The 24,219-nt window shown below is 39.0% G+C and overlaps 1 protein-coding gene and 1 long non-coding RNA gene across 5 annotated transcripts in view; one reads left to right on the plus strand and one right to left on the minus strand.

Moving 5' to 3' along the window:
* Positions 1-24,219, plus strand: part of LOC109400987 (early estrogen-induced gene 1 protein) — a 337,105-nt gene that overhangs the window by 252,282 nt on the left and 60,604 nt on the right. The gene's annotated exons all lie outside the window — the stretch shown is intronic.
* LOC134287052 (uncharacterized) overlaps positions 5,594-24,219 on the minus strand; it is a 65,724-nt gene continuing 47,098 nt past the window's right edge. The window contains exons 2-3 of the long non-coding RNA XR_009996978.1: positions 11,444-11,524; positions 5,594-5,747 (exon numbers count right to left, since the gene is read on the minus strand). This is a non-coding gene — a long non-coding RNA (uncharacterized LOC134287052). The remainder of the gene's footprint in view (positions 5,748-11,443; positions 11,525-24,219) is intronic.

The raw sequence follows: 24,219 nt of genomic DNA on the forward strand, positions 1-24,219 counted from the left end.
GTGGGTGCGATGTGCACTAGCCCCTCTCTGAAGCAATACCTTCTTGGTGGTTCCGGAGAGACGTAGGGTTTGGCGACCATAGGAATGGTTTAGTGGGTACGAGGAGAGAGTAGTCCTGGATTTTACTTTTGTTGTAGAAGACGGCCTGTCAGACCTACACTACCCTAACCTTCTGTTAGGGTGTCTGTTGAGCAGATTATCCCCCTATGGTTTAGAAGGAAAAAAAAAAGAAGAACAGCATACCCGGCATACCTATAGAAGCATAGCCCAAGTTATCGTTTACTTACCTACCGCAGGGTGGTAACAGAACGCAGAATTCTCATACTCTCATGAAGAGATTGACTGAGTTAATACTCACCTCACCAGAAGAGGAGATGAGAGTCACATACACAAGCACTTACATATCATACACGTACGTGAAAATCTAACATCAAATTGATGGCAGATATGGCTAGAATTAGAAATATATTTCACAATATTTCTTTACACTATTTAAGGTATGAGCCACTGAACTTCACTTTTCCCGCAAAGACTGTGATTCAACACCACTGAACCAGTTACCCGAGGCACTGTTTATAAGCGATAGCACTAAAAAATCACATTATTTTAGATGCACCATCGCACTGGCGTCCACTACCCACGAACACCACTACCAGAAAAAATATTTTGACAAAAAATTTGCTGTACGGACAATTGTTTGATACACTGTATATGTGTGAAATTACAAACTAAGCTATGAAAGGCTCCAAAAAAGTAGAACAACATAATACGCCCAAACATTTTCAAAGGATCCAAATTGTTTTTTCAGCCATTTTTCATTTTTGGTTTAAATAATCGATCTTCCCTCAAAAGTAAGTTATGTAATTTTTCTTCTTTCAGTCAATACAAATTCTTATTCCAAATGATCCAAAAATTACATCAAAACAGCTAGAAACACATATGTTTTGTATACACGGAGAAAAAAGTAAAGTTATATCGAGCATATTACAGTCGCGAACAAGCATATTTGTGCACTGACTTTTATATAATCCCTTTTTGAGATTGTATTACGCATAATATCATAGGACGAAGCATAACAGAAGCTTTAAATGAACAAAATTGATGAATTGATTGGAGCAAGACATATGGTTAACTCAATCATATTATGCATACATCAACAGTATTTATTGTTGGTGGTTTGACAGCTCATTTATTGGCATGGTATATTTAAGCATGTTTATGCCTAACTTAGCCGGTCTTAACCCTAGACTTAGGGCTTATACTAACTGAATCGGATGATTATTGTAACCATACATAACAATTCGTTCAAATGAGGTTATGTTGTATTTCTAGAATAAAAAGTTTTAATTTTAGCGTGATCATTTCTATAATGGTCCTTATTTAGTGCAATGTGTTCTTGTTTTAACATATTGCACTAAATACGACCATTACAGGAACGATGAATTAGCAAAAAATAACTAGCAGTTAGTATAGTTTATTTGTGAATCAAATGATTACAAACTCAAATGCGCAACAAAAAAGGACCTGCAACCCGATATTTGATCGCCGCTGAATCATTCATTGGCAGTGAAGACACTGCCAATGTTCTTGTGTTTCTCCAGCAGCTCGTCCTGTTTATTGCCTTACGCAAACGTCAAAGGAATACCGTCCAGGAGGAATCTATATTTGTACTCCAGTTTGTTCAGATTTGAATTGATCATCATTAGCACTGCGGAGGCTGGGTTCCCTTGCCTAAATCGGGTGGTTCCACGGTTACAAGCTGCACCTGGAAAACATGAAAAACAAGTTTGTGAATTCATACACTATACTACAGGCGGCTAACTTACCTGAAGCTGAAGTGGTGAATTTTATGAAGATTGGTTCATTCCACAGATAGAAACAATTCACGCAATAGCGGACAAACGATTTATTATATTAAATTAGGACAAGACGACAATTTCGTCTCCGTCACTTTGAATAGCACCGCCGCCATGATGAACAATGACTGAGTAGACAGACGTCAGGCGTCTCGGTCAGCAAAGAATTAAAGCAATGACATATATGCTTAGTTTAAGCATTTGATGATTGATGTCAAATGATGTTGAATTAAACGAAACATATGCTTGATGCAGACATCAAATCATTGTGAGTCAACCATTTGAAGTAATTATCCCAAGAATATCATCGAAGCTTGAGATAACTATGGAAAAGGTTATATTAATCAGAAGACATTTCTGTCCGTGTAACTCTGCTACTGCATAACGAAATTGTTCCAATTTTTATTGGCGAGTGCGCAGAAAAAGAAGCACTGCGAACTTTTGCCCCGCATTACTCTATATGGCATCCAACCATCAACTACCATGTGCCTGTCATGGCTGCCGTGAATAATTCGATGGAGCCTCCTGGTATTTAATTAGAAGCTAACACGGGAAATTCCAGCGGGCGTTTTGCCACACCTCAAGCTTTGCTCCCGACCCCAACAGTTCCCAAATGGTAACACTTTTTTAGCAAAAAAAAATATTGAAAATTTAACTTACCGTCAAATGGGATAACTTGCAACACTTTTCGACTTTGAAGCAATATCATGAAAAATTTAAACATTTGAAACATACTGTAAAGCATCGTCTACACTAATTACCACAAGTAGAATACTAAGCAGAACTTCATTTGCCAAAATACGCTGCCACCTAATCAGGAGGTATGAAATATATGCTTGTTGCAAGTTACCCGATCTGTGAGGTAACTTGCAACACATGACATGAAGCTACCATCAAACTGCAAACATTTTAGTTCTTGATAATATTATAAGTTTTTGATGTAATACATGAAAAATGCTTTGAAAAGATGTACACTAACAACTGAAATTTGGTTTTTCATTAAAGGGCTGGTAGTTATTATAAGCGAGAGTATATCGTTTCATAGCAGGTATTACTCCCTCAAATATAAAATGTTTATGGATCTCATGACTCAGTACAACTTACAAAATGTCAACAATGCTTAAGGCAATTTATTGGAAAGGTAAAGTGGGTCATTTTTAGGTAATTTTTGGTATGAAGTGGTGTTTGGCTACTTCAGCTAAAATAACATGATCTGTTTAACTATTTACAAAGTTTAAAGCCGTTAATTTGGGCATTCTATTGAAATAATTTACTCCATGTAGGTTCAAAATAGATGTTGGTGATTGTTTAAGAACGTTCATAAACTGAATTAAACTTTCATCAAGGTGATGAATAAAGTTTAAAATTATGGAAGTCTTAACCAATGCAATGTTCGAAAGTCACGTGCAAAAAATGGCAAAATTGAGTCGACATTTGAAAATGAGCACGTCACGTAATTAATGAATGATTCATTAGAATTATTTCTATCCAAAATATAGTGATATGAAAATAAATTATATTTTTTTTTATTAATTTAAACTGTTGCAAGTTACCCCATAAGGTAAGGTAAGGTAAGGTAAGTATACTAGCTTTCATTATTATGAAAAAAATAGTTCACCTTTAATGTATGTCATCGTGTTGCATGTTGCACCGCTGTTGCAAGTAACCCTGTTTGACAATAAATAGTCAAGTTTGCTTAGACTGTTCGTCATGCTCCATCTTTCCCAATCTACGATTTGCGCATTGCAATTGAAATTTGTATGGGGCGGTTCACACACCCCGTGGATAACTTAAGGTACACCGGGGCAAGTTGAAACGGGTGGGGCAAGATGAAACAGCGGGTTAACATGATGTTTTCTAATGATGATAAACAGTTTGATCGCCATAACACATAGTTTTTGATTCAAACAATCTTTTAGCGAAGGATAAATTTCCAAATCGAGGGCCCATATAGCCGAGGCGGTAAACGCACGGGTATTCAGCATGACCATGCTGAGGGTGACGGGTTCGATTCCCGGTCGGTCCAGGATCTTTTCGTAAAGGAAATTTCCTTGACTTCCTTGGGCATAGAGTATCTTCGTGCCTGCCACACGATATACACATGCAAAATGGTCATTGGCAGAGGAAGCTCTCAGTTAATAACTGTGGAAGTGCTCATAGAACACTAAGCTGAGAAGCAGGCTTTGTCCCAGTGAGGACGTTACGCCAAGAAGAGGAGAGAGAGAGAGAGAGAGAGAGGAAATTTCCAAATTGTATTGAAATCTGTTTCAAAACTTCGTGTTTCATCTTGCCCCACCCGTTTCAACTTGCCCCGGTGTACCTTACATATATTGTATGTATATAAAGAGGGAAAGGAGCTCGGAAAAACTTCACGCTTGTCCACGATGAGGGTGGTCTCATAATATAAGTAGGTACATACGCTAGACTGGGTCAACATGGCCGATTTGTTGGAACAAAGTTTTTTACCCGTTTTAGCGTTCAAACCAACTGTTTGTTTGAAACTATGTAACTAATAACCTATAACCCATAATCTAGGATATGCCGAAAGACTTTATCGAAGACCGCAAAGTGATCCGACGCTTGTGAAAAAAGCGATTGGTAATTCGAACTAAAAATTGAGATCTTATTATTGATATCATTCATTTACTTGTTAAATATCGGATAATCTGTACGTTATAACTTTTTTTTCACAGGTGCCCAATCGCTTTGCAGTCTTGGACAAAGTTTTCCGACACATCCAAGGCTTTATCTAAACTTCATCGGTTATACAGTTGAAGAAATTTAGAGTACTTTCCAAAAACCCAGAAGAAATTCAACACTCCGACGACATTATGCTCACCCAAACCAAAACCCGACCATTTCACACCATCTCATTTACCAAACAATCAACTTTCGAGATGGCCAAAGGGATAAAGCCTTATCTTTCGCAGGCGACATCAACCGTCTTAGAAGCGGAAAAGCGAAAAAGTACAACAGGAGTGAAAATGGCGTTAAAAGGGGATTATTGAACTCAAAATTTTGGTTTGTGGCGAAAGCCTCTTCCCGTCGTCGACGTGTTTGTCATTTTTCAACTCAATTTAAGGATGGCGGAGCGAGTGGAAGACGTTTCGCTCCGCCGGGAGCAGCTGCCGATGGCTTAGTTGCGAATTATGTTCTTTCCCAGCCGGGAGAGTTGGTTTCGAGTAGGGTGAGACGCAGGAAATTCCTGCCAAAACCGAGGGTGGAAACTGTCTACCCAGGCATTTTCACTGAAACCGTAGCTCAAAGATCAAAAGCGGTGGTTTTGACTCGATACTTGTGAAACGGTGTGCTCTCCTGTATATCTGCAAAAGAAGCAAGTTAACGCTTCATTTGAGGCTGTTTGTACAAATATTTCAACTGTGCATGTAATCTCCAAAGTGAAAATGAGCTGTGAAATCGCTGAAGGATTTCCCGGGTGAACGAGCGAGGTGTGGGTTGTGGAAGCTTCGTCAGCTGTGTTTGCCTGCTGTAATGTGATTTCGTTTGCACATCTCGGCTTCCGTTGAACCGCAACCGAGATTGATTAGTATTCAAAATCGCGACACTCCGTCGTAATGGGAGCGCATTAACCGGAAACACGCACTTCTGGGTTCTTAAATGGTTGGTAAGTATTCTACAATCCCGCCCATGGTTAACCCAAGGCGAAAGTTGAATCCCGCATAAATGGATATGTGCAATTTTCTGCCAGTTATAATCCCAGTTACTTACCGTCTTTGTTCATTGCGGACTGGAAGCACTTGGATAACCGACAGGCCCGACACTGATTGCGATGGGTTTTGTCCACCGGACAGCGACCCTTCAGTTCACCAGCCGCCTTACAAGTGTAAACTCGATTTCGGTGGATGCTGCGTTTGAAGAATCCCGAGCAGCCTGTGGAAAAGAAATTAATGATATTAAATCAAAATTGAATTTTAACATTGAAATAAGTTTTTATATAACAAATCATTAGCTATGAAAAATAGAAAAATTGCTGATCTTGTCTTCGATTAGAATTGCGTTAGTTGAGCTTCAATTAAGATGAAATTGCAGATCAAAAGATCACAATGCACAGTGAGCCAGGACCCAGATATACGAGGAAAGTTACATAAATAACACTTCTCTAGTTTTTTGATAGGGAATCGCGCCACTTGGGCGGTGGCTTCTATATTCGTCTGTTTTCCACTATAACTCAGTCAAATTTGAACTAATTGACACAACTTTTGGAATGTGGTGAGATAGGTATAGTAGGGTATGTGTGCCATCAGTAATCTCACGCACCCATATTCATCCTATTCGAAAACAAGCGATTACGGCACCGATTGATTCCGTTCTTTTTGTTTTCATGGGTGCTCACTCCTAACAAAAAATACAAAAATAAGAAATAAAACAAACAGCGCTTCAATCCATTGTTTTTCGTAGGATGGAAATGGGAACTACATGCTTAAGGAGTGTATCGGAAAGTAGTTGAAAATGTTCAGAATGCTCTATCTCGAAGCTGGGTTGGTCTTTTAATTTCGGTTCTTCTATGAAATATTCACAATATAGTTAAGTTTAGAATACCTTGGAAAAATTTGGAAAATGTTTGGTATTATTGAAAATATGGTTAAATGAATACACCTCACAAAATAAAAATCTGCACACTACTGTACCCAAAAATCTCGGTTTCGGTCATTTAACTCATATTTTTTCTAAACATTTTCATTGGGCCCCAGATGTTGTGACAATTCTTAGGGGCCGCCACCTCAAAAAGGTCGGGAACCCCTGACCTAGACGAAATCACCGACACGGAAGAGCTCGTCACGGTACTGCAGCAACAATGCAAGGTGCAGGTGGCCATCTTATGACTACGCAGCAAACCTTGAGGGTGCGATGTGCAGTAGGCCCTCTCCAAAGCAATGCCTTCTAGTTGATTCCGGAGAGACTTGAGGTTTGGTGACAATGAGAATATGTTTAATGGGTCAGGGTGTAGCCCCGCCTTTTACTTTTCTTGTAGGAGGTGGATCCCAACCCCACACTACCAGGACCTATCAACCTGGTGTCATACCCATTGTTCAGAAAATAATACAAAATTGGGCCAGTCTGCTCATAAAGGCATGTTTGTAACATTTGATTTTTTTTTTGCTAGTATTGAGTAAATACCGGGGACGGTCAAAAAACCACAAGTATCTTCGACTGTCACACTGAAAAAATATACTGGTTTTAAAACGTGCCGTCAATCAAATTTGGGCCTGATTTGTTTTCGGGCTACTGATCGAGTATCCAGAAAGTGCTGAAGAAGATTTCATTACTAAAAGATTAATTCCTACGAATTTCAAAATTTTAATACTAGCAAAAAGTGCAAATTCTGGGCCCCATTTTTTTCAACGGCTACTCTTGTCGAATGTTACTCTTATGCGGTTATGGGTAGTAATGTGGCAGTAGAAATACTATTACTTTTCACAGTAAACCTATGTAAAACACCTTTTCTATATTTTCAGGCCTGAGATGAACTAGCCTATGCTTAGAAATCTCGTTAATACACATACAAAAAACCCGGTTTAATCCACCTAGTGGTAATAGTGCCTTTCTCGTCGAATATGTCGACGTAAGTCCTGAATCCTGTGAATAATTTATTTATAAAAGCAAGAATCCAAGCCATCATCGAGTTACTGATGGCACATATTTCCGGTGTTATGTTCAATTTATAGGCAGAGCTGAAAAATATCAGACCTCTTAGTTGACTGCGTGACCACCTTTACTATTACTGGAATACCATCAATACCAAGACGATAATAACAAGCTTAAATATAATTTATTTTACAACCAAAAATCACTTAACCGTCTTCGATAAACTTCAGGCTATATTTTATTATCATTTGGTTACCAGATTCAAAAAATTTGACCAAAAAATGGAAGCAAGTGAAATTTTTCGTACTGAATACAATTCAAATTAGAACCATATCACAGAGCGCGAGGAGCAATCAGTCGGATCAAAATTTTGCGCAGCAATTTTAGACGCAAAAGGGGATTGAAAAACTTTGCTCGAGGTTGATGCGATTAAATTTCAATTTTCTCATGGAACCCCCATTCTACTGTATATTTACACCTCAGGAATATGAGAAGATGTGATTTGATAAGCCTGTATCAGTTTTGTCAAGATTTTGTTCTCTTACACATATTTATCGCTTGCATTGATTATTTTCACTTTTTTTCATTTTTATTAATGTGTATTTTAACTTAAATGCTAATTCTACACTCGATTATTTTCACTGTTTTTACCACTTTCTGTGAGATAGCCGGAACCGGTTCCAGGACTGTACCTTTTGTCTCAAATATGGTCTGAGACTAGTCTCTTGCCAACTGTTGAACAGGTTTTCTGAAAAGCCAAAAATTGATGTGCATGCATGGATTTGATTCATTTTACATTTTGGTCATTCTGCCAGGACATACAAAACGGGTTCTACCGGTAGTCTCTAATGTGATCTGAGACTATTTTCCTGCTCACCGTTCTTCAGGTTATCGAAAAAGCTGCTATTTAATGTGTCGCATGCATGGGTATGGTTCCCATCTACATTTGACCACTTCCGGCGGGACACACGGAACCGGTTCCGGAATACTACTGGTTTTCCTAAATATAGTCTGATTCCATTTTATTGCTAACCGTTCATCAGGTTATCTATAGAGGCGCGATTTGATGTGTCGCATGCATGGGTTTGGTTCAATTTTATATTTGGCCACTTCCGGCGGGGCACCTGGAACCGGTTCCGGAACATTACCAGTAGTCTCTGCTGGGTCAAAGGCTATTTTCCTGCTTACTGTTCATCAGGTTATCGAAAAAGCCGCTATTTGATGTGTCGCATGCATGGATTTGGCTCACTTTTATATTTGGCCACCTCCGGCGGGACATCCGGAACCTATTCCGGAATACAACTGGTTCAGATATGGACTGAGAGTATTTTCTTGCTTACCGTTCGTCAAGTTATCGGAAAAGCCGCGGTCTGATATGTCGCATGCATAGTTCTGTAGCATTTTCATATCTGACCCCTCCCTGGGGTACCGATCCGGAACACCGAAATGGTCATAACTCCGGAACGGCTGAACCGATCCGAACCATTTTCAATAGGAAACAATGGGACCAGATTCCGCGTCGAATGAACCGTCGGTCATAAAAATCGGTTGAGGTTTACTGCCAAAAAGTGATGTGAGTTTATTTTGTACACACACATACTCACACACACACATACACACACACACATACATACACACACACAGACATCACCTCAATTCGTCGAGCTGAGTTGATTGGTATATGTGACTCGACCCTCCGGGCCTTCTATCAAAAAGTCATTTTTGGAGTGAACATATAGCCTTTCCAGTACACTTAGTGTACGAGAAAGGCAAAAAACCTTTTTTTTAGAAAATAAATAGAATGTTGCTTTAATATATATCAAGCAATAAATTCGGCTTTAAACATCAAAGTGATCCATAATTGTAAAACATGGAATTATCTTATCATTAATTTTATGTTGCATGTTAAATAAATGGATTTGTGATAGAATAAAAATCTTTTCCTCGTAAAAACGTAATAGGTGCACAGTAAAAAATTTAATAGGTGCACAGTATATTGTTTAACTTAGGCTTATTTGACGTACGATGTTAATATTATTTTATATTTCAGATTATCAACCGAAGAATCTAGTAATTCAACCAAATGCCAACAAGATGACGAGGATGAATTGGCCAGACAACTGATTCGAAGCAGTCTAACAATGGTGTGCCTGAACGTTAACCAAGCGTATCCTTTGGAGCAGTGATTCCCAAAGTGGGCGAAATCGCCCCCTTGGGGGCGAAAATCAGGCCCAGGGGGGCGAAAATTTGAGAAATCAAAATTGGGGGGCGAAAATACTAAAAAGGGGGGCGATTTTTTGAATGATTGGAAAACATCAAAAGTATTGAATTACAAGTCGAGAATGTGAACTGAATTATAAAAACTCCCTAACATTCAAACTTATAGTTCAAGTTTTGTCTAGGATAATAAAAAATGATGTGACTATTAAACATAAGCATCAACTTAATTTTACAGAATTATTGGTATTTATGTGGACTCTTTGGAAAAATTGCTAGACAAGACTGCTACACGTATTTCTGAAGGGTTTGTGTGATTCTGGAAATCTAAATAAAAATATATTTGGAAACTCCTATAATGAACATTCGTGAATCGTGATTAGTTTTTTTGTCAAAATTATAAAAAGAACATAGTTTTTTTTTTCGCGAATTGGTGAGAAAAGTTGCGTTTCAACTCGTAGACGGACTTATTCATGGAATTTCCAAGCAAAAACATGAATATCAGACGAATTTCAGAACACTTTTCTGATGAAATTCGTATCACAGTGTTTACAGACAACTGCGTTAATTTGTTGAGTTAATTTGAAAACATTCCAAAAATTCTGCGTAAAATTTCATTTGAATATTCCTTTTAAATCTAGTCATTATTGCTGCATATTTACTTATTTGATAATTTATTTAAAACACAGAAAGCATTCAAATTTATACGAAGCTTGTTGATTTGAATCTGGATGTGGATTTGGAGAAACGTAACTACATTTGAAAATACACCGATATTTATGATTATGTATTATTATTTTTTTTTATTATCGACATTTTCAGCCCTCAGCAACACAACGACACTTTTCTGAGTTGCACTTTTTTCACATAACATATGCTTGTAATTGTTTTCAAATTCTCCACCAGTCTTATTTGACTACTTGTGACCAAACATTGACTCTCAGTTGTTGAAAAAGTCCTTTTAAAAGCAATGATAAAACATCTGGTTAAACATATCGAGTATTCATATCTATGTGTTCACAGTTCGTTCTATTTTTATTAATGAATGTTCAATTAACAGCGGTTTGAGAAGTAGGCATAAACACGATTTAAATATTTTTGTAAGTACGATTAAAATTCACTATGTTTGTTTTTGAATACGGAAAATCAACGCATTTACAAAACAATTTAATGAAAATAAGAGTGACACAGATTTAGATACACTGAATAGCACTGCTAGATTTGCCACAGTAGCGCTTTTAAAAGCTTTGGCTAAGCACAGTTTCAGCCTTCTACTATAGAAAAAATAAAATCTCACCTAGGGGGGCGAAAATATTTTTTTGAAGCTCTAAGGGGGCGATACCTGCTAAAAGTTTGGGAAACATTGCTTTGGAGTTTACCCTTCCACTAACAACACCCAAATCCCCGTGACACCTAGGCCTGAGAGATCGTAGAGTTGTCTACATTTTTCATAGGTGTTCAAAACTAACCATCCTTTCCCATTCCTCAGCAGTCGCAAGGACGTGGCCAGGACAGTGCTCGACCATTGGAGGATTGCGTCAGTCTTGTCTAAGAGTCAGAGATTAGTCCCAAATCTTTGTGCTTTGGTTCGGACGGGAAAGAGGCAACTCTCATAACAGCGGTCTAGGACTGTACCACCTACGAATTTGTGCGACTCGCTTAATGCTAATGCTAATGCTAATGCTAATGCTAGTATATTGTTTAACTTAGGCAGTCAAAAAAGGTTAATTGTACTGATGTATTAAAAATCACTTAACTCTTACCGTCACAACTGTAGATGCCATAATGCTTTCCTGAGCTACGATCACCGCATACTTTGCATGGGATGTCAAGTAATCTGTCACCTCAATAATGGCGGAAAGGAGAAAAGGAAGAACGGATTAATGAATTGTCTGCTTGATAAGAGAAATAAACCCAAATCCGAAATTGCTGCTCAAAAACCATTGATTTCAATGAAGGTTATTATGGGCCTAATCTCTGCTAATTTTGTTTCTTAACCCTTGCCGCGGGCTATTTTCTTTTGCTTTCTAACATCTCGAAATTGAAATTAAACAAAAATAAAGCACTTACCCTCTTACATCGACCAGACAACCCCTTTCAATTAAAAATGTACACATCCTCGGCAACAGTGGGCAATTTTTCCACCACTTGAATTCAGCCTGCACATTATCCCTACGTGTCAGTTGGCAGGCTTCCTTGACTACTCGACACTTACCGTCGTGTGCGCGCTACAGTATGCGGCAGGAAAAAATGCGAAAGTGTTTTTCAACTTCGAACCTCATTTTCGTCCATTTGACATTAACCAATCTATGTTTCAACGTTCCATGATCTATAATAGGCTAGTTTTCTGAAAAGCTAATTAAAAAATATCCCATTTTGGTCACTAACCTTTACAGGGCGGCGTCTGAAAATGAAGACCACCAGAATTTTCAAACCGCAGAAAATCGCACAGGTCGCTAAATTTTGCATCTGATAAAACAAAATTTTTGATTTTCTCTACAATATCATCAAATATATGTACTTATTTCATCTGCTATGTGAAACTACATGGCTTTGGATCAGTGTGGTCTGGTAGTTCATCGCATTTGAGCTAATTTTGTTACTGTTATAGTCATTTTGTTTAATGACCATTGGGCGCGCAGTTTATTGATATCCGCTAATTAGGCCTACATTATCACATGTTAAACATCAAATGTGTTCATTTTTATTTTTCAGTGCTAGAATATAGACATTGACTGATACACTGTCATGAAAAAATAGTCATATATATCCCATATTTAGCGTGTAATAGTGCCATGAACTTTTCGCATTTTTTCCTGCCGCACCCTGTAGGCATAAGACCCTTTTCCTTGGGCGTTGTTGTTGATGAAGAATTTTGCCAATGTAATCCTCCGCCGATGGTATGGTGCGTTTACAGCCGCCAAGTGTCCCAGTTTTTCCCTCATTATAACGGTACCGAAGCACTGATACAATTTCAGCTCGCATGCTGTGCGTCAGCGAACAATTTCCCATGCCCGAGAAAAAAAAACACCCGAATCGGTTGTGAAAATGCAAAAAGCGTTAAAGCGAAAAAGTGAGAAAAGGGATTGTTGATCTTTTCTTGCTTTGTTACTTTTTGGCGTTCAATGAGGTGATTTGAGCAGTTTTTTTCCAAGATGATTTCAACCGAACTAGGGAACATTCATTGAATATTTTGCGTTTAAATTGGCTGTATTATCCTTGCAATGTCCATCAATTCAAAAATTATATTCTGTACATTTACGTAATGTAATTTAAATGGTTAGATAAGTAGTAGGCCTGTCTAATTTTTAAAAATGTTCTCTGATTCTAAAGTCCACCCTCATATTTTGATGGGCTTCCAAGAAGAAGTTACTGGTCAAAGTTTCAGCTAAATCCATTGAAATTAAGAGGTGCATCAAATCAAATTTTTCGACTATTTTCGAACTTCTGAAAATTATAACTACACCCAAACCTCCATTTAGGTAATGATGTTCAAAATATCATAACTACACTAAAACTTGTCAAAAATCAATTCTTTTAGCATAAATTGAAAGATATACTTGTTTGCTACAAGTTCTCCGAACAGCGTATCCCAAATGAACATTATTGCTGTACAAGAGATGAATAAGCCTCTCTTAAGCTTATTATGAAAATTTTAGCTGAATTAGCTGTTATTCAGCTGTCGTTGTTCCTTGGGATGCCAATAATTTTTAAGGAAACATATGTAATTTTCTCAATTGTAATCAGAAAAACCTTAAAAAGTTGAATTTTTTGGATAGATTTTGTTCTGGAACACCCTAAATACACGTAGTTGGATATTTTAAAACGGTATCAATTCTCTAATGTGTTGCTTTGATATTAATGCTGTATGAATTGAGCAAAAATTATTAAAATTCGGAAAAGCAAAATATGTACTTTCGTCTCAAAAAGTGGCTTATCGGTGACAATCACGCTGTGGCGCGAAATTGTACTGAACGTAGTAGCTTTGCTTCTTTGTAGTTTGCCTTTTTTATAGAATGAGAAAATCTGCAACAGATACCCAAGAGGTGGTTCCTCGGGTGATGTGGGGATCGACCCACTAAAAACTCATTCTCTCTCTTCCTTACCTTCGTGGTACGCCCGTTAGGGATGACTTCGAGAAGGGGGGGACCGTACATAAGTACACTCTAATAGTAAGCGTTCCACCAGCTACCGCCTTAAGTTGTTCACTCTCCCCTGGAGGCTCGGGTCCTGGGTAGTACTTAGACTACCCGTTGAACTCAAGCTCCTGGATGGGGAAGGGGGGCCAACTCAACAAGCTGTTGTTCGGCTCGCCATTTACACTATAGTTCAAGTAGGGTAATTCGCCAATTGTTGAACACTACCCAAATGTTGAACAGTTTTTGAAAATGTTAATATAAATTTAACTTAAGTAGTTTTCCATCAACGTAAACGCATGATCTAGATGCGTATACATGTGTGTCATGATATTGCTCCAATAAAGTTAAAAAATTATACATATTTTACGTCAAAAATATCGATTGAAAATTTTGTACCGCTGATGACACGGAAACTGCACAATTCTTAAGATTAATTTTAAGAAATTGCTGTTACGAAATAAGCTTGGCTGGCAAATCGACCACAAATATCAAAGTCACACCATAGTTACAATAACTGGAAGGATGTCCTTAACAGTTTAACATTGTTTAAAATCACATTTTCATTGTAATTTCATTTGAAAAAATATTTTTCTTATCACACTATTATTATGCAGCTAAGATCCGATTGTTGAACACTAGCATAACCTTCGATGTTAGCATGACTGCCAGATTTTTTTTCACTTCACCTTTTTCAGGAGCGATCCACGGGTTTTCAAAGTATTTCAGGGTCGTTCCAGGGGTATTCTAGGGAGTTGACTGGGTCCCGTGGGTTTCCAGGGGTATTTCAGGGGCTTTCGAAGGCGCAGGCGTTCTTTTCATCTGTCATTTTCGCATCTAGTCAAATCTTTCTAGCCATTTTTTGCATTTGGTTCTGTTTAAAACGATTTTCAGTCCACTAGAGCTTTCTTCAAATGGGAAGCGATTCCTTGGGAACGTACATAAATAACGTCACACTTTGAGGGGGGGGGGGGAGGTGAGATGAGTTCAGCAAAGTGTGACGACCCGTACAAAAAATCAGAGGTCCCATACAAAAAGTGTGACATAGGAGGAGGGGGCGGTCAAATGGACAATTATTGCGTGACGTATTTTATGAACGCTCCCTCATTTGAAAGAATTATCATCCAAATTGCTAACTGGGCGCAAAACACGAAAAACCCGGAAAAAATTCCGCCAGATTGAAAAAAATATTGAATGTCGGGTCAATGTCGGATCAAATTTTATCAAATGTTGGACCACTGTTGGACCTACATCGGATAACTGTTGAGTCTATGTTGGGTTTGGTGGCCAAAATAAAAACAGGTCAATGATAGGTTTATGTCGGGTTATACGTCATCAATTACGAACAAAGCTTCAACCGTTCAACAATTAGCGAGAACCGTCCAACATTAGGATGAGCAAGCTTAAGGAAGCGTTCAACATTTGGGTTGCAAACTTCCCATACAAATGTTCTATTTTCTCTTAGGAAATGGAATTTAAGGAAATACAAATCCAATGGACAGTATAAGGAATAAGTAGATCTAGACGTTCACTGGATATTTTTCAACTAAAGTGGAATTATGCACGGAAAAACAAAAGAAAACAAAAATACCAGTACTAACCGTTCAACAATTGGCGAATTACCCTACGATTCGAGAAACCGTGGAAGTAACGGAGTCCCACTTGTCCGCCTTTATACACATCATTTCAACAATGTTGTCAGGCGTGATATCTCTGCCACTTCAGCATAGACGAGATTCTGGCGATACGCCTCGCGCCTATTATGCCGCTACCCCCCATCGCGGGTATCAACAAACAAGCGTGTTGGCAATCTACATCAGTGCTGACGCGATTCAACTTTTTGCGCGCCAAAGCACGATTACTATATTAGGGTGTTCCAGAACAAAATCTGTAAAAAAAAAACATTTTTTGTGGTTTTTGTCATTACAAATTCTCATTAAAAATGTGATAACCTCATATGTTTTTTTTTAAATTTTATTGGCATACGTTGTTCGGAGTACTTGTAAAACATTAGTAAATCTTTCAATCTATGCTGAAAAAAATAATTTTTGACATGTTTTAGTGTACATTCAAACCTCCATTTAGGTAGGATTCATTTAGGTAAAATCTATTTGGGTCCCTCCATTTTGGGTAACGTTACCTAAAAATGGAATTTAATTGTGTTCACAACAGTTGGATTACTTAAATTTTGGTATTAGGTTGGTTTACAGGAAAGAAGTAGTGAATGGACATAAGGGGCTGTCCATAAACCACGTGGTCATTTTTTTGGGACTTCTCAACCCCCCCCCCCCCCGCGTGGTCATTAGTCCATACAATTTTTTTTTCGTCCACACAAAATTTTCATTGGCCGAAACCCCCCCCCCCCCACCACCCCTCATGACCACGTGGTTTATGGACAGCCCCTAAGGAGATATATAAGGGGGGTAAGAGAGATGCGTCCTTAGCCACCCACAACCTCCCAGCAATGTTGCGAAGCGTCAGTATCAGCCGACATTTCCAGCTGAAATTGAGATAGGCAACCATTCATTTTACCATCCACCATCGGAATATCGGTTGGCTGGCATCTGGTCATTTATTTGAGATCAGCAACAACATCAGTCAAGGCACATATCATTCACTTGAGCCCCAGCTATGAAGCATAATTTGTGGTGTTGTAGGTTTAAATCTTTTATCATCCACAGGTAAAAATAATGAGATTTACACGTCATGTAAACTTCAGTTTAGTCTTGTAAACTTAGTGTTATGATGGATTACATGATATATCATGTAAATTTATGTTATATGTCATGTAAATACTCAGAGTCATGCTGAATTACATGACATATAATGGAAGTTTACATGATATTTCATGACTTGTACATGACATGTCATGTAAACTTCTGTGATATCCCACGCTCCAATTATGTGCATTATATGTCACAGAATTTTACTTTCTTTTTTCGATCTGTGTCATTGGTGACGTCAAACCCGACATAATCCCATCATTGACCTGTTTTTATAATGGCCACCAAACCCAGCATAGATCCATCAGTTGTTCGATGTTGGTCCAACAGTTTCTCACCATACGATAAAAATTGACCCGACTATGATCCGACATTCAATAATTTTCCAGTCTGGCGTAGTTTTGCAGGGTTTTTCGTGCTCTCATTGAATGAAATCGTTTTAAACATGACTAAAAGAAAAAAAGTTCTGAAAAGATTTGTTAGTTACTGTAACGCCTGTAACACCTTGCGAAAACTTGTTGAAAATCCTCTGAAACTTCGTAAATTCCATTGAAAACTCCCTGAGACCCCCTTGGACCCAATGTAGCGCACCTGAGACCTTCCTGTGACGCGTTAGGAAACCGTCTGAAAACTCTTTGAAAGTTCTTGAAATGCCCCCAAAAACACTGTAAATTCCCCTCGGACCCCATGTAACGCACCTTAGACCCTTTGAACCCCCTGAAACGGACACATAACGCCTCGCGAAAACTCACTGAAAATCATCTGAAACTTCCTTAACAGCGCTGAAAACCCCCTCGGACCCCATGTGACGCACCCAAGACCCTCAGAAACAACCGAAAATGCCCTTGTAACGCCTCCAAAACTAGCTGAAAATCCTCTGAAACTTCCCAAAATGCCGCCGAAAACCCCCACAGACCCCACGTAACGTACCTGAAACCCCAAAACCTCCTTAAACACCCCTGAAGCCCCTCCCATCTTGGAACTCCCTTGACAGCCATATAAAACTCCGCATGACCCCCTTTAAATCTCCTAGTCACTCTCCCTTCTTAAACTTCTTTGCAACCTTGTGCTCCATTTAGGTAACACGGTAATGTTCTATTCGCCTTTTTAATATTGTTAACGATGTCTTCAACATTCATCTTGAAGAAGATGGGAAACACATGCTCTCAAATGTAACATCAAATGAATGAAAAATAAAGAACTGACGCGTGGAGGCTGTGGTAAAATCGGAACATTACTGTAAGCTGAATCAGTTTATGGAATGAATCCATTTAGGTAAAAAATCTATTTAGGCAGTCCCGACTCATTACCTGAATGGAGGTTTGGGTGTCTAGTCTAGTCTAGTCTACACATACACAGCCATTCATTGAAAGAATCCTGGAAAATGATAAGATCGACTATTCCTATCATTTTTCTTGTCATTATTAATGGTTGCAGTGCATCAGAGATGCATTACAAGCATTAAAGCGGCCAGGCCTACTGTGCAGCGTTTTTACAGTTTTTTTTGAATTAGTAAACGGGGACATCTCGTACCAACCGCTCTGTTAAAAGTGAGAATAATATGCCGCTTCGTGGAGAGTGACTTTGCTAAGAATGTTAATGTCACTCCATGTCCTCTGGAATCCTGGGATGGGGCAACGGTATTTCCCCCGTATGCCCTGGCTCTCAAGCCTAGGCTTAAGCGCCTTTAGGTGCCCGTGTAGCTGCCGGCTTAGAATAGCACTACGGACCACCTGTTCCGGTGGTAAAAGTCCACCAAACAGGTAACCCCAATCCAAGGTGTCAGGCGACCCGTGCTGAGGGATGAATGGTTGAGGGGGTATAAAATATGTTCGATCTTTAACGGAGCCCGTAGCGTGGGTAGATCGCCTTTTTGAGTTGCGTTGCGGTGAGAGATCTACCAAACCGAACCCTAGTCCTAACTGCTTCCAACTAGTGGAACAGCATAACTTAGTAATCAAAGGAAAACACTTTGGTCCTTATTACATTTTACACCTTGTTGAAAATGATAGGTCTCGGTTTTAGGTGTGGCCGAGATAAACCTTGAAACAGGGACAAATGGATTAGTATTCCTAATCTTTTATTCGGTGTTCACTAGTTTGAAACAGTAAGGACTAGGGTTCCGATGCATGGTCAATATCGGTATCATTTCTTGACTTTATCGTTAGGGGATCCGATTTTGGCTGAAAAAGGAGCGTGTTCAAAGCGGAACCTATCAATCAGAATCCTCCCTTGCGATCAAGTTGAAAATGACTACTGTAATAAAACCGAATACTTTATAACTTCTCAATGGTGATAAAGTAATACGACATGCACTATACAAATGACACGGGATATACCACAATAGATCAAATATTGGTCGCAGTGGTTTATGTTCCGAACAGAGAAAAAAAAAGCGCCTTTACCCGCTCTCTGAAACGAGATAAAAAGTTATGATATCCTGCCCTCCCCAAATAAATATTTACCCGTAATATTAAGATGTTATTGATACGACTAGAAACAGAAAAACAAACCAGAAAGATCTCACCATATTAATTCTAATTAAGACCTTCAGCTCTATCGTTTTATCACCGACAGTCGGTGGTTTTATCCTCGGAAATACAGTAATAAATATTGTTTCAAGCTGATTCAAGTAGAATCAGCATCAGCATCAAACTTTATAAATTTCGCCTTATTCGAACACAATTGAGACACTTTTGTGGGTGTCATTTTTTTCTCATTTTTTAAAAATATGGCCATTCGAATGTCCCTACGCACTTCCACTTTCCTTATGGCATTATTATTTAGTCCACATGATCCGAGAAAACTAACACAAATTCGAAAGTTTGCACCGCAAGGTAATACACGGAGCAGCCCACTTTCATACGCGGAAAAAATATTAGCTTGGCATTAAATCGTAGCACCACCAGCAAAATTACAACAACAAAAAAAACCACTTCACTCAACTGCCGTATAAATGGAGAGAGAAACTGATTGATTATTCTATTCTAACTCTTCTCATAATCCACCCGGCAGAATCACTTTTTGAAGTAACTGTTTTCTTCTGTTCCGGATGGCATAGCACCGCCAAATATTTTTCTCTCAAACCGGTTGAATCAATCTTACCTGAATGGAGGTTTGGGTGTAGTTATAATTTTTAGAAGTTCGAAAATAGTCTAAAAATACTGAATGGATTCGATGCACCTCTTAATTTCAAAGAATTTAGCTGAAATTTTGCCCAGTTAGGGTATACACTACTCGTCATAAGTACGGACTCACAAAAAGTATTGCAACAATATTGCATCACATTGACTCACCTCAATATCTTCAAAACCTTAGGACTTACAAATATGCTGTCTTCAGCAAAGTTATTCAGAAGCCCAAAAGCAACAACTTTTCTGAAGGTGGCATTTTTATAGGTGTTCTGGTTTTTGAGATATGGAGGTGAATCAGGGTGATGCAATACTGTTGCAATATTTTTTGTGAGTCCGTACTTATGACGGGTAGTGTATGTACCATACCTTGGCCTAATATGCAAGCTGCTTTGACAATTTTGACCATAACTCGTGAATTAATAGCACTAGAAATGATATGTTGACCCTATCACGCACTCTAGACAATGCATGTTTCACCACTTGGAAGTGAACTAACGTAAATATTCAAGAACTTTCTTAATTACGTTGAAAAGATTGGATGCGATGGTATGCAATGTTTGTCTATGGGACCACTAGTTTGTCTAGAACCACTTATTATCTCTTTTGTTCAATATTTTTGCTAAAGTTACATAGATTACAATTTTGTAGACAAATTTTCACAAAACTATTAATAAATCACTTAAATTACAGTTATTTCTTAATTTAGTTACGAAAACAACGCAACCCAATTATTGTTTTATATTTTTACAGTGACCGCACACAAAATCTTTCTCCCAAAGTAAAAAGAAAATCGTTTTAAGTATTGTTCCTTTGAATTCCACTAAGAATTTGTATCTTTTAACAGATACTTAATTCGATCTCAACTGTAGGGTCGTCTTCAGTGTCTTGTACTTGACTCGTTCTTTCTGGTACATACGAAATCAATGTTGTTGACGTTACTTTATCGATATTTTTTACGTCACTTTACTAATGAGCCAAGGTTTGCGTACATAGTGAAAAAATGTTCTCAATATGCGGCCCACATTTAATTTGTAAAATAGTTATTATTCGTTGAAACCAAATATACAAGTTCAAAGTAGCGTCTTTGACCGTTGCATCAAAGGTTCAGTTATCGAAAAGTCAATTAGAAATGTCCCAGAATCATGCCATTTATGATCATGTGTATAGACTACCCAATATGCCGAAGAATCATGGCGTTTACAAAAGCTAAACAAAGTGACATTTTCATTCCATGCTAATTCTCTAAAGTGCTAAAATTGAAACGAAATAATACATTTATTTATTTATTTATTGTTTATTCGTCAACAGGTGAAATCCCCACCCCAATTACAATGGAATCTTAAAACTAACATAAAACTCTTCTAAAATTAAGCTAATTAGTTTCCCGAGACAAATTAAAATTAAATACACGATGACATTGGTTGAAAACACCGGACATACAGCGGATCGGTTCATGGAATCCATAGTTAGTTCTGGGGAAAACAAAGTTAGTGCGGGGAAAACGGATGAATGCATTTTGGCGAAGATTCCGGTAGTGTACGGTATGTTGATATCCAGCATGCTGAGGAGCAGCGGACAGTCAATATTGTCTTGTAGAAGATCCCCTATAAAGCACGCTTTTGCCATGTCGCGCCTCGGCTCGAGTAGCTCCAGGCATATCAGTTTGCAGCGGCTTTCGTAGCTTGGCAAGTGCCTCCAACTGAGGTGACAAAGGTGGCATTTGTTTGTCGTATGGCTTTTCCGATCTCCAGTTATACGTGTTTGTTTGATTTTTTGGTTTACGTTAAGATAGGCCGAACGAGGGGACTATGCCAATGAAGCATCTCGATGCCCTACTTCTTTTTTGATGCCATTCAAAATATGGGGGTGCACTTGGGAATCAGAGAATATTTTTGAAAAAGTGAACAGGCCTATTTCCTGCTCGACTTCCTGCCACTCTTGATTTCTCTGCTAGTGTTCTTTAGTCTAATGGAAACGTACCATCGTCTCAAATTGGCAAGCTATAATATCAATATCATTTGCGAAACCAAGCAGCTGAACGGACTTCGTGAAAATCGTTCAACTCGTGTTTATTCCCACTCTCCTTATTACACCCTCTAAACCAATGTTAAACAGCAAGCACGAAAGACCATCACCTTGCCGTAACCCTCTGCGAAATTCGAAGGTACACGAGAGTGTCCCTGATACTCGAATTACGCACATCACTCGATCCATCGTCGCCTTGATCAATCGTATCAGTTTATCCGGGAATCTGTATAGGTGCGGATTCTATCATACGCCGATTTAAAATCGATGAACACGTTGTATCCACGGGTGCCTTATTGGGCCTACGCCAACACTCCTGTATCGCCGGAGGGCCATTGTGCCAGTTCTGTTTACCGCCCCAACCAACACTGGGAAAACCACGCTGATGGGGCTACCACCTTGGATCTAGCTGGGCGTGATGCAGCGTTTCTTACTCAGCCGCTCGCGCTGGATGCCAGAAAAGACACAGACATTGTAAACAATACTGACCGGGGTTGATCACCGTGAACGATTATTATGCGGTTTTATTGGCAATTATCGGTTAAAAATAACGGAAACAGCTTATTTTGCGTGACGCGTTTCGACCTACTATTCTTCGGTCATCATCAGACGCCTAAAACATTATACATTTATTTAATACATTGATTCAAGTACAAATACAATACAATTTACAAATCACAAAACACTTACATTCAGCTGGAATCACCCCTTCAACTTCGTCAGTTATATAATACTAATTTGCAACACCCATCTCATGCCTACTTTCGCCCATTATGCTGTTTCACTCATTCTCTCATACACGCAGTTTTCCTCTCACGGTTGTCTTCGCAACTGAGCTAAAAGCCCGTTGTAAGCCGAGTTGAAGTTCCCACACTCTCTCTGTAGGTTCACAGTGAGATCTTCGCCTCTCTTCTTAATATGTAACACCTCTGCTGTGTTCCTGGTTGCCTGGTCTTGGATTCGATCCAAAATCTTTATTTGATCGAAGTTGAAGATTTGTCCTTCTTCTATTTTGTGAACTGCCAGGCCCGATTTCAGGTTTCTACCTCGGCAGTCATTCTTGTGTTCCGCCACTCTTACTTCTAGCATCCTTTTCGTTTGGCCGATGTAATAATAATTGCAAACAATACCTGAACGAAACGCAACACGGATTCATCCCGGGCAGATCCACCGCTACTAATCTCTTGTGCCTCATATCTGATATTGCTGATAGCTTTGCCGAAAAATCGCAGACAGATGTCATCTATACCGACTTGTCCGCGGCCTTCGACAAAATTAACCACGCCATCGCAACTGCTAAATCAAAGAGACTTGGCTTAAGCGGCAACCTTCTGCGTTGCTTTGAATCGTATCTTACTGTGCGTAAACTAAGCGTCTCCGTAGGCGATTGCCAATCCACCGAGTTCTTGGCAACACCCGGAATACCCCAAGGAAGTCACCTAGGGCTTCTGATTTACCTACTCTATTTTAATGACGTAAACCGCATGCTGCGATGTCCTCGGCTGTCATACGCGGACGATATGAAGCTTTACCTTTTGATCCGTTCCATCTCGGACGCCTTGAAGATATCGAACCCTTCGCAACATGGTGCGCATTAAATCGGATGGTTGTGAACCCAAGTAAATGTTCTGTGACCTCGTTCTCCCGAATAAGTCAACCAATACAGTTCAACTACAAGCTCCGTGACGCAACAATCCAACGCATCGATCAAGTGAAAGATTTTGGAGTAATCCTAGTATCCATCATTGATTGATTTGTCTTTATCAAAGAGACATTCAGCCCTTGGCTGGTTCGTCTCTATCTAGTATCCATCAGTACGTTTAAGCACCGTGTCGCATATATCGTTGACAAAGCGTCTAATACCTTAGGATTGCCAAGGACTTCACCGACGTTTCCTGTTTAAAATCCCTGTATTGCTCCTTGGTCCGTTCAACCCTCGAATACTGCTCTGCTGTTTGGTATCCGCATTATCAGAATGGTTCTAATAGAATCGAATCAGTGCAGCATCGTTTCATCCGCTATGGGGGCGTCCATAAATGACGTAGCTTTTTTTAAGCAATTTTTAATACCCCCCTCCCCCCTCGTAGCATTTCGTCACAAATTTGGATACCCCTTCTATAAATGACGTAGCTTCCCAGTCAACCAGTGATCATATAAGATGTTGAATAAGATGTTAAAGTGGAGGCGATATGCATACATTTTACATGCGCCTAAATGGAAGCATGCACGCATATGGCTTCCACATTATCATCTTATGCAACATCATATATGATTACTGGTTGTCTGGGTTGTTAAACAACCCCCCCCCCCCTCAAAAAAATGTTCATGTCAAAAAGCAAGTAACAAAAAAACTCGAAACTTAGTTTTATTTCAATTTTGCCGGATTATGTTTAACGAATATTATGAAAAAATAACAATAACAAGAAAACATTGTCGACTGTGGAGCGAGCGGATTTGATATGATGGTTAATGCACGTGACTATCACGTCGAGGACCTGCGATCGAATCTCACTCCCGACAT

The sequence above is a fragment of the Aedes albopictus genome, chromosome 2 (assembly GCF_035046485.1).
Source record: "Aedes albopictus strain Foshan chromosome 2, AalbF5, whole genome shotgun sequence".
NCBI lineage: Eukaryota > Metazoa > Arthropoda > Insecta > Diptera > Culicidae > Aedes > Aedes albopictus.